Below are 11,866 nucleotides of genomic sequence, written 5' to 3' on the forward strand. Positions count from 1 at the left end.
ATCTTTTACCCTTCATTGTCCATCATGTTGTTGTGCCTCCTTGTAAGTTCTGCCTTGAGCTCTGGGAGTTGAGCAGACCCACCCGACCCCATCAGGCACTCTCCTCTCCAGTTCTACACCTGGAGTACCGCCCCCTCAGACACACACACCCCTAACCCCCACCCCTACCCCGACCCAGCACACACTTATACCCCAGCAACTAGTTTAGTTAGCAAGCTCCATTCTCCTTCATCCACATCTTCCAGCTGAGCCCTGACATAGAAACCCTCCTGGCTCTACACTTAACTAGCAAAAAGCAGGTTTGCCTGATCAATGAAGCCCTCTGCACAACTTTTTTATTGAGTGCTAAGGGGTTAATGCATGCTCCCTCCTGCCACACCCAATTGGACTGCAGTTCTCAAAGCACACCAGTCACGTTCTGTTCCAGAGCCTGTGCTGTTACAACTACTCTCAGAGCCTGGACCACTGTAACCAGGTCCCCCACCCTGTTCTCTGCAAATCAAGCTCTCTTTCTCAAAGGATCAGCTGAACTGCTCCTGCCTCCAAGAAGCTGCCCAGCTGCCCTCAGCGCTGTAGGTGAAGTCAGCCTCCCCTTCCCCCCACCCCCACCCCCATGGGTTTACAGCACTTCAAAGTCCCTCTTGGAGGGCCTCCTTGCACATTAGGCCTGGCATAAAAATTAGTTGCAGCTTTTTCTGTCCTAAAAAATATACATAACCTTGTGGAGAAGAAGTCCTTCGCTTCTTTTTTAGTTTGGGTTCAAATGTACACAAACAACTGGACCCCATCACTTGTGTTCCACAACTTTGCTACATTTGTTTCAGCTTCATGTTTTTATCTCCAAACACACAAACAGTGCCTAGCACTGCCTTGAACAGCATTTTCAACAACGGAGCTGGGACGTGGGGGGAAATGGTGAGCATTCAGGCTTGCAGGACAGGCTTCTGGGGGTGACATAGCCTGGGGGAGTGGGGAACTATTATAAAAAATTATCCATACTGAGTAGCTATGATGAGCCAGGTGCTTTGCAATTTATCTCATTTCATCCTCACCACCTTATGGGGTAGGTACTGGTATCCTCATTTCACAGAAGAGGGAATGAGGCTCATAGAGGTGAAGAGTCCCCCAGGTGGGCAATAGCTGAGCAGAGATTTGAATCCAAGCCCTGAGCTCTTCTCACTGTGCTATGCAGCCTGCCTCAAAGGGGACCAAACAGGCTGCCACCTGTTCTGCTTCCGTTATGAACAGTACAAGACATGCTTTGTGTGTGCCCCTGCAGAATAGGATACACACACACAAGCATGCACACCCACAGGTTCACAGTAGGACTGTAAAATCATTGCACCAATTTTTGTTTGTGGAGTCAGTCTCTTCATCCTATAAGTACCCCTTAATCCTACAAGCCTGGAATAGAGGGGAGAGGTGGGAGGGGGCTGAGGGCTGAACCTATGGGAAGGGGCAGGAGTTGAAGGAATTGGTGAAGAAGGCTCCACCAAGGTCTCCTGGGACCACGTGGTTTTCAAAGGGGAAACAAAGTCTCTTTCCTCCTACTAGCACAGTACATTCTCTTCAGATCTCTACAATGACCTTGCAACCCTCATCCTCCTCTTCAGCCATGCTGCCTCCCTCAACAAACATTGCTCTTTGCAGCCTTTGTTCTGTCACAACACCCGACACGGATCCACCCCCACCCACCTCCCCACACAGATTCGAGTTGTTCCTCTAGCCTGGGATACCCTCTCCACCACTCTCCATACCTAAATTCTCCAACTCAAGGTTCAAGACTCACCTCCTCCCAGAAGTCTTCCCTGATTCTGACCACCTCTTAACTTTCCCATCTGGTATAATTTTTTTAAATATATTTTTATTGATTTTAGAGAGGGAGAAACATCCGTGAGAGAGATTGATGCTCTGCTCTCTGGTCTTGTTCTCTAGTTGTTTTGTTTCTTTTCTTTTTCTTTTTTTCATTTTAAAGAGGAAGGGAGAGACAGAAACATAAATGATAAGAGAGAATCACTGATAGGCTGCTTTCTGCACGCCCCCTACCAGGGATCGAGCCCACAACTTGGGGAATGCCCACAACCTGGGTATGTGCCCCTGATCAGAATCGAACCGGGACCCTTCATTCCGCAGGCTGACACTCTATCCACTGAGCCAAACCAGCGAGGGCTCTCTAGTTGTTTCTTTAAAGCCATTTCCTGGCCTCTTGAACTCACAGTTTCTGCTACAGAGAAATAAAGAAAGTCTTTCTTTTAAACATTTTTTTTATTGATTGCTTTTTTAGGCAGAGAGAGGAAAGGGGGAGAGAGAGAGAGAGAGAGAGAGAGAGAGAGAGAGAGAGAGAGATATCTGATGGTTGTTCCACTTATTCATGCATTCATTGGTTGCTTCTTATATGTGCTAAGGGAATGGGGTTGACACTCGAACCAATTGAACTACCTGGCCAGCGCAAGAAAGTCTTTCAAGAAAGACATGTGCCAGGCTGGCATGGCTCCGTGGTTGAGCTTCCACCTGACCTTATGAACCAGGAGGTCACGGTTCAATTCCCAGTCAGGGCACAAGCACCCGTTGTGGGCTGGATCCCCATTCCTCTCTAAAATCAATAAAAATGTATTTATTTTTTTTAAGAAAGTCATGTGATTAGCTTCCCTTTTCCTCCCATGTTCCTCTTGCTTCCTCCATGTTGTTGCCTGGGTTTCTAGCTTTGCTGCCACTGGCATCTTTTCTACAAAGATCTGAGATAAAAAAGATTCACATGTTTACCTTGATCTCTTAAACCACAGAAAATTCCTTCTGAAGCTACTCTACGGGCTTTGCTAGTCCTTTTGTCCAAGCATTTGTAGGAGGGGAAACAATCTAAGTGGGCATGTTAATATATACAACACTACCTCCCACTTCCCTCCCCTTTATCTACCTCAGCCCCTCCCCTTTACTCCCCACCAGCCTCACAATAAACAAACCCTCCCCCATACATAGTTACAGCTAGAAGGGACAGCCCATTTTCCAGATTTGGGGAACAAGCAGGGAGGTGTTGGGCAACAATGTTTCACAGACTCAAGATAAGGCCACCTCATGCCACCAAAGGAATTCTTTCCAGTTGGCAAAATGCTGGGCATTGAGGGGTCACCTTAATCTCTGAGCAGTGACAGTTGGGATAGGTCTCCCCTGCTAGGCTGGGGAAGATAGACAAGATTTGAGCCCCCTTTCCAGTCCCCACCTCTGAAATTTAAGGGGGGGGAGCATGTGCTAGCCCTTACAAGGCTTAGGCCAAATATCCAGCCTTCCAGTGCCTATCAGTAAAGGCACCAAAATTGATTGCAACTCTCTTAGTCTTCCGTGTATCTCCCTCTCAGCTGATCCTGAAACTAGAGATGCCTCAAGAATGTTGTACCTGATTCTGTCTTATGCATTCTCACATATCCCCCCCCCCTCCCCCTCACCGCCGCCCTAGGAAGGCTGTTGCTGCCGCATTGCGCAGATGGGGGTAACTGAGGCAGTGAGGGAGATAAGACTGGCCCAATTATCTTGAAGGAAGGGAGATTCCTTTCCATCTTTGGAGACCTCCTTATTCCTGGGGCAGTGCCAGTCACCTCCGCTGGGGTTCCCAGCATTGGGGAGTTCGGACAGAGCTTCCGGAAATAGAGGTGAAGAGGAAATGGACAGTCCACTGTTTTCTGTCTCCCCAGTTCTTTAGGCAGGTGTCAGGGGTCGCATCTTCTCCCACCCCCACCCCCCGCCCGCTTTTCTGGTGCTCCTACAGCAGCTCTCAAGACTCCCTGCCCCTGCGTTCCACCCCTGTTTCCTAAAGGCCTTTCAAGAACCGACCTAAGACTGGCCACTCTCTCCCCTCAGCTAACTCGGAGACCTAGGGAAAGGCCTCTGGGCCTGGCCCTTATGATGGAACAAGCTGAGAGCCCCAAATGGGCACATGGACCAGTGAGAGAGATGTTCTCAAAAAACGCCAGGCTCTCCCCGAGCATCCTCTATAGGAGCTGTGGACTTGCCCTTGCCCTTCTAGTTAAAAGGTGCCTGCCTGACTGCCTATAAGAAAGTGCTACCCTTGACCCTTGAGGGGAGGAGGTTGTACTGATTTACCCATATACTACTCCTTCCCCTTTCTTTTCTCTTTCTCTCTATATTTTAGAGAGGAAGGGAGAGGGAGAGAAAGAGATAGAAACATCAATGATGGGAGAATCATTGATCGGCTGGCCTCCTGCACACGCCATATTGGGGATCAAGCCCAAAACCCAGGCATGTGCCTGATGGCCTTCTGGTTCATAGGTCGATGCTCAACCACTGAGCCATGCCAGCCCATCCTGTCCCCCTTTCAACCATACAGATTTGTATGATGGAAGAGGGGGAAGGGAGGGAGAAAAAAGGCTCATTGTGCAACATAGATCAGAATTCAGACTCGCCTGGAGTGGGGAAATTGTTCTGTGTGAAGTTGAGTGGTCCATTGCCCCCAGCCCAGATTAAAAGAGAGGAGAGGGTTCAGTCTGTGGCCAAGGTTAGAACTGAGAGTAGATGTCAGGGCAGTTGTCCCATCTTTGAGGCATCCTATTCAAGAATGTGTATTCATAGTCCCTGTCAGGAACTGGGTTTAACTGGGATCCTTCATTCTAAGAGACAGTGAAAGGTTCCTAGAGTTGGCCACAGAGCCTTCCTTGACTTCCAGTCCTGGCTCTAGCACTCATTTTCTTAATATAGATTTTAATTGATTTCAGAGAGGAAGGGAGAGGGAGTGAGAGATACAAACATCAATGATGAGAGAAAATCATTGATTGGCTGCCCCCTACTGGGGATTGAGCCTGGGCATGTCCTCTGACCAGGAATCTAACCATGACCTCCTGGTTCATAGGTCAAAGCTCAACTACTGAGCCACGCTGGCTGGGCTCTAGCACTCATTTTCTGTGTGTGTGATGGCATTAAGCAGGTTACTTCCCCTTTCTGATCCTCAGTTTCTTCATCTAAACAATGGGTAATCTGTCTTTATATCTAAGGTTCCATCGAGTTCTGAGAATGTAATACTTTGGGTCTGTGGGAATATTAAAAAAAACCTCTTCTATTGATCTTGTAGGGTTAAAAATAAGACAATGTAAGGGAAAGAATCTGAAAAAAAGTGCAAAGTATGAAAAAGAAATGAAATACTATTTTTTCTCCATTAAAATATTATAACAGTATCACATTCTCACTGTAGAAATTTCATTTGTAATCATACCACATAATTTACTATCATTAACATTCCAGTCTTTTATTTGTATTTAGTATATATTTTAAATAAAAATGGAATCATACTGTCTTTAATTGGTTTGTAACCTGCATTTTAAAAATACATCTTTATTGATTTCAGAGAGGAAGGGAGAGGAAGAAAGAGATAGAAACATTAATGATGAGAGAGAATCATTGATTGGCTGCCTCTTGCACGCCCCCCACTGAAGATCAAGCCTGCAACCCAGGCATATGACTTGACCAGGAATTGAGCTGTGACCTCCTGGTTCATAGGTCGATGCTCAACCACTGAGCCACACCAGTCAGTAACCTACATTTTCTTTAAATTTATTTTTTTTGGTAACCTACATTTTTAATATAAAATGTGTATTGCATTTTTCTTTTTTAAAAATAAATTTTCATTGATTTTAGAGAGAAAGGAAGTGAGAGGGAGAGAGAGATAAACATCAATCAGTTGCCTTCCTTATGCACACCAACCAGGGACCAGACCGAAACCTGGGCATGTGCCCTGACCGGGACAATGCTCAACCAACTGAACCACACCAGCCAGGGCTCCATATTGCATTTTTCAATGTCATTGAGTATTCTTACTTTGTAAACATGATTTTTGAAGACTCCATAGTATTCCATTTCATGAATGTGTCATAATTTATTTACTCAATCTTGTGTTGGGTAGTTAGATTGTTTACTCTTTTACTGTTATTATAAATATAATACCTTTTTTTTTAAATACAATAGCCATATGGCTACCTTCTTTTTTTTAAAATATATTTTATTGATTTTTTACAGAGAGGAAGGAAGAGAGATAGAGAGCCAGAAACATCGATGAGAGAGAAACATTGATCAGCTGCCTCTTGCACACCCCCTACTGGGGATGTGCCCGCAACCCAGGTACATGCCCTTGACCGGAATCGAACCCGGGACCCTTCAGTCCGCAGGCCGATGCTCCATCCACTGAGCCAAACCGGTTTCGGCTAAATATAATACCTTATGAACATTCTTTGTGCATATATGATTTTAGGAACAACTGGATCAAGAAATATGTGTATTGAAGTTTTATGATGGAAACTTTCAAACATATACAAAAATAAAATAGTATAACAAACTCCTGTGTACCCATCTCTTAGTTTCAATACCTATCAACTAATAGCCAATCTTGTTTCACCTACACCCTCACCCATTTCTTCCATGGATTTTCTGTGAAGCAAATCCTGGACTTAAGGTAATTTTGGTATGCATATTTTTAATATTTTGACATATGGTACCAAATTGATGTATTTCAGTAGTTTACACTCCCACCAGAATGTTCATACTAGCTTTGTTTAAACAGCCCAGTTGCCACAAACTGGAAATAACCCAATGACTATCACCAGGTGAATGAATTAAACATGACATATTTATTACATTGGAAATACCACTCAGCAATGCAAAGGAACAAACTACTGATACAGACAACCACATAGATGAATCTCAAAAATATTATGCTGACTGAGAGAAACCAGACCAACATACTATGTACTGTATAATCCCATGACATACAATTCTTGAAAATACAAATGAAACTGTAGTGACAAAAAGCAGATTGATGGTTACCTCCTGGGGACAGAGGTGGAAGAAGTGATAGACTATAAAGGGGCATGAGCAAGTTTTGGGGGATGGTGAATATGTTCTGTATCTTGATTGTTGCAGTGCTTTCTTGAGTGAATATATATGTCAAAATTCATTAAATTGCATAATTTAAATGGATGTGGTTAATTGTAGCTAAATTATCCTTCAATAAAGCTGATTTTTAAAATGTGCTTCCCTGAATTCTTACTGGCAGAGTATTATATGTATAAATAAATAAACAAATATTAAAATGTTTATATATGTATTTGCCAACTTGATGGGTAAAAAAATTGTATATTGATATCTCAATATTTGGATTTGTGCTTCTCTAGTAATATTGAATATTTTCCCTAGTTTATTGGCCACTAGTATTTCTTGTTTTGTGAATTGCCATTTCTGGTCCTTTATCTAGTTTTCTAATGAAATGTTTGTTTTCTCTTATGGATTTGTATGTCTTCTTTATATATCAGACATACTAACACTTTGTGATATATTGCAAATACTCCTTGCCAGTAGGCCTTCTAATTTTGCTAGTGGTGTTATCATTTTTAAAATATAGAAGTTGATTTTTTTGTCAAAGACAAATACCATATGATTTCTTTTTATGTGGAATCTTTTTTTAAAAGCTCATAGATGAAGAGAACAGATTGGGGGTTGCCAATGTTTGGGGGTGGGTGGGAGAAATGGGTGGAGGTTAAAATGCAGAAGTTTGACACTTTTACATAGTCGTGTCTATATTTTTGTGTCCTTTATCATTTATTCATTTACTTTTACATCTAGAAAGACTTTTCCTACTCTCAAGACCAGACGAATACTCATCTATTTTCTTCTAGATTGCTTATGGCCTTATTGTTTGCCATTCTTCACCACTCTGGAGTCAGACGGACCTAGGACCAAATTTCAGCTCCACCCCCCTTACTTACCAGCTGTGTGGCCAAAGGCATCTTCACCTTCCTCCCATATAAAGTGGGGATAATAATAGTTTCCAACTTACAGGATTGTTTTCAGGATTAAATGAAACAATATATGTAAAGCAGTTGGCCCAGCTAGCTAGTACATAGCCAGTAACATCAGTGACTGTAATTGGGACACTTTGGGTTTTGTTGCTCTGTATCTAAACACCCTGATAATCTGAAGAGAATCCTGAGGGGCAGGGAGGCAGATATTCTCTCTCCCTATCCACTGACAACTGGGCATAGGGATGTGGCCCAGGGTCTGCCTGTCCTTTGCTAGTTCTCCCTCTGGACTTTGGAACTTGATCATTACAGCACTGTAGGGGGACAAGCAATTATTCCTGGAGGTCTCAGAAGCCAGGCGTCCAGAAGTGCAGGGGCAAGTCTCTGAAGGGGACTGTGTGGTCAAGGCATCCTGAGTAAGCCAGTCCTGTACATGATCCTGGCTGCCTGCTTCCCTTGGTTCCTATCCTTTTCCTGAAGTAGGTTCTACACATTTCCAGTCACAGTGAGATCCCACTAGCCTTCCAACAAAGTCCTTTTCTGCTGGTTAGTTAGAATCAGATTCTATGGTTTGCAACCAAGAACTTGACTGATCAGGCTAGTATGATTTAACTCTGGAATTTACTTTGGCAGATGGCATGATGTGCTAACTCTTTTCCCCCAAATAATCAGATATCACCAAAACATTTGTTAAATAACCCATTCTTTTCCCACTGATTTGAAGTGGATGGCATTTTCCATTGAATGAGCACTAACTCTTGGGACTATCTCATTTACTAGAATCCCATACATCTCCTAGAACCCCAGAGGTTTTTTTTACTCTCTTCTCATGTTCTAGAACCCCCAAATGCCTGCTTGATACCAACCCCTCTGGGTATCTAAGGATTTCCCTGTCTTGAAGCTTGAGGACTGTATTCAGAAATATGTCTCTGCCTTTAGGTCTCCCCATAACAAGCCATCTATTTGAAAATTCCAGCCCCAATTTGGAAAATCTCAGAGGGGTTAAAAGAAATGGTCCAAGAGAAGTACCCACTCCCACTCCATGCCCCTTACTGGCTCCCTGTAGTTCTCATCCTCACCTGTGGCAAGGTGAGAATCAAACAGATTGACTTTCCTCCAGGCACGGGAGCTTGATCTGACCCTCCCAAGACCTGTCAGTGTCTACAGTGCTCACCTCCTGGCCTACTTTCTGGGTGACATAAAAAACGAGTTTGTGCCCAGCCGGCATGGATTAGTGGTTGAGCATCGACCTATGAACCAGGAAGTCATGGTTCGATTTGCGGTCAGGGCACATGACTGAGTTGCAGGCTTGATCCCCAGTGTGGGGCGTGCAGGAGCAGCCGATCAATGATTCTCTCTCATTATTGATGTTTCTATCTCTTCTCCCTCTCCATTCCTCTCTGAAATCAATAATATATTTTAAATATGTTTACAATAGCCCTAACTGGTTTGGCTCAGTGGGTAGGGCGTCGGCCTGCGGACTAAAGGGTCCCAGGTTCCATTCCAGTCAAGGGCATGTACGTTGGTTGCGGACACATCCCCAGTGGGGAGTGTGCAGGAGGCAGCTGATCGATGTTTCTAACTCTCTATCCCTCTATCCCTCTCTCCCTTTCTCTCTGTAAAAAACATCAATAAAATATATTAAAAAAATATGTTTACAATAAACCGAATTTGGAAAGCAGTGGAGGTGCCATCTCTGGCTGGAAGGGTGGGAATGGGATGATGTCCAGAGAATCCTTGAAGAACCGTTAGCCCAGGCTTAGGGGGGAGGGAGAGGCAAAGATGCCCAGAGGAAGGAAGAGAGGGTCCTCTGAAGCAGGGGTTGTGTTGAGTTACAACACAGTACCACAGATCTGAAAATGTCTTAGTTGCCAGTGAGTGTATGGGAGGACAGACACTTGTGGAAATGGCTAAGTAAAAGGACCCATCCTAACCAATGTCTCAGGAAATAACTGGCATTGAGTGTGATGTTGGGGAACAGGTTATTCCATCATTGTCTTCCCCAAAGACCTGGTATGACAGGGGTGGTCATGGGTAAAGCATAAAGAAAACAAAAAAAATAAAAATGAATTAATAAAAGAATAAAGGAAACAGTAGTACTAGGAGCTTTTATTCTTTATTTGCCAGCTTTATTGAGATATAATTGACATATAACCTGGGAGCTTTAAAAAGCAACAGAAATCTACACAATGGACTACTATGTGGCCACTAAAATGGTATTTATAAGAACCTTTTAATAACATGAAAAATTCTTGCTGTAATTTTAAGTAAAAATTTTAAAAGGCAAGCTACTAGTATACATTATATTGAATTGAATCACAAACTGTATGGGAAAATGTGGGTTTTACAAAAGACTGAAAGGAAATGCACCAAAATGTTAACAACAGTTGATATTATTTTTTGGATGATAGTTATGTAACAGTACTAGGTACATGCAAAATATTAAGGCTCTATTAAGTTTCAGATTCTATGCGTGGCATTTTTTTTTAAATTGTATTTATTGATTTCAGAGAGAGAGAAACATCAACGTGTTCCACCTATTTATACATTTCATTGGTTGATTTTTGTATGTGCCCTGACCAGGGATCAAACCCACAATCTTGGCATATCAGGACGACACTCTAACCAACTGAGCTACCTGGCCAGGGCTATGCATGACATTTCACTTACATAAATTATCACGTGTGGACACAATGACCCTGTGAGACAATTACTCCTACTTTACAGGTTAGAATACTGAGGCTCCCAGAGGCTAACTAAAATCCACACAGCTCAGAAGTGGCATAATTGGTAATTATTGGTTAAAATTTTTGTTTCTGCTTTTATCTATTTTCCAAAATTTTGTTTGTTAATCCTCACCTGAGGGAAAGACAGAGAGAAACATTGATGTGAGAGAAATATATCGATTGGCTGCCTCCCTCATGAGCCCCACCAGGCATATGTGCAACCAAGCCATGTGTCCTTGACCAGAATCGAACCTGGGACCCTTTGGTCCGAAGGTCAACGTTCTAACCACTGAGCAACCGGTTAGGGCTATTTTCCAATTTTTTTTTACAGCGAACCTGGGCCTTTCTGCCTTTACCCAACTATCTCTTTCTTTATCTAATTAATCCTTTTTGGATTAGGAACTAAGTGAAGCATTCTCTCCTGCTCCTTAGAGTTTGTGATTGCTTTCTCAGTAGAGCAGGGGCTCCTGGTGTGGAGGGACTCAGTCCTCAGTCATGGGCAGAGTGGTATACAGTGATGCTGAATAGATGTTTGTGGAATATAGGACTGAATGAAGGAATAAATGAGGAACAGTCATGAAAAAGTTAATTGAAATAATGTTGATGCCTTGAATACACAAGGTGTTGGGGAAAGGGACAGTCTTTTTAAAAAAATATATTTTTTAAATTGATTTCAGAGAGGAAGGGAGAGGGAGAGAGAGATAGAAACATTGGCTGCCTCCTGTAGGCCCCACACTGGGATTCAGCCCGAAACCTGGGCATGTGTCCTAACCAGAATAGAACTGTGACCTCCTGGTTCATAGGTCAATGCTCAACCTCTGAGCCACGCTGGGCTGGGCGAAGTGACAGCCTTTAAAAAAGAAAGCCACTTTTTCTTTTCTTTTTTAAAATATTTTTATTGATTTCAGAGAGGAAGAGAGAGGGAGAGAGAAGTAGAAACATTAATGATGAGAGAGAATCATTGAGTGGCTGCCTCCTGCACACTCCCTACTGGGGATGGAGCCGGCAACCCGGGCATGTGCCCTTGACCGGAATGGAACCCAAGACCCTTCAGTCCACAGGCTGATGTTCTATCCACTGAGCCAAACTATCTAGGGCGGGACAGCCTTTTTACCAGGATGTTGAGAAGGGTGCCTCTAGGACTGTAGCCTTCCTATGAGACGTGGGTCCCCTTGTCCTGAGAAACCCAGCCAGCCATACCTCAAGTGATATTCCTAGCCTTAGAGGCCCTTCCATGTAATGGTCCTGCCCTCCCAGGTTTGTAGCTACCATGCCCCTTCCCCTAATGAAATATCCCTGTGCTTGTCAGGCCCCAAGAAGCACAGTGGCTGGAGGAGAGAGGGTCTA

This window comes from Myotis brandtii, unplaced genomic scaffold (genome assembly GCF_000412655.1).
Source record: "Myotis brandtii unplaced genomic scaffold, ASM41265v1 scaffold39, whole genome shotgun sequence".
Classification (NCBI taxonomy): Eukaryota; Metazoa; Chordata; class Mammalia; order Chiroptera; family Vespertilionidae; genus Myotis; species Myotis brandtii.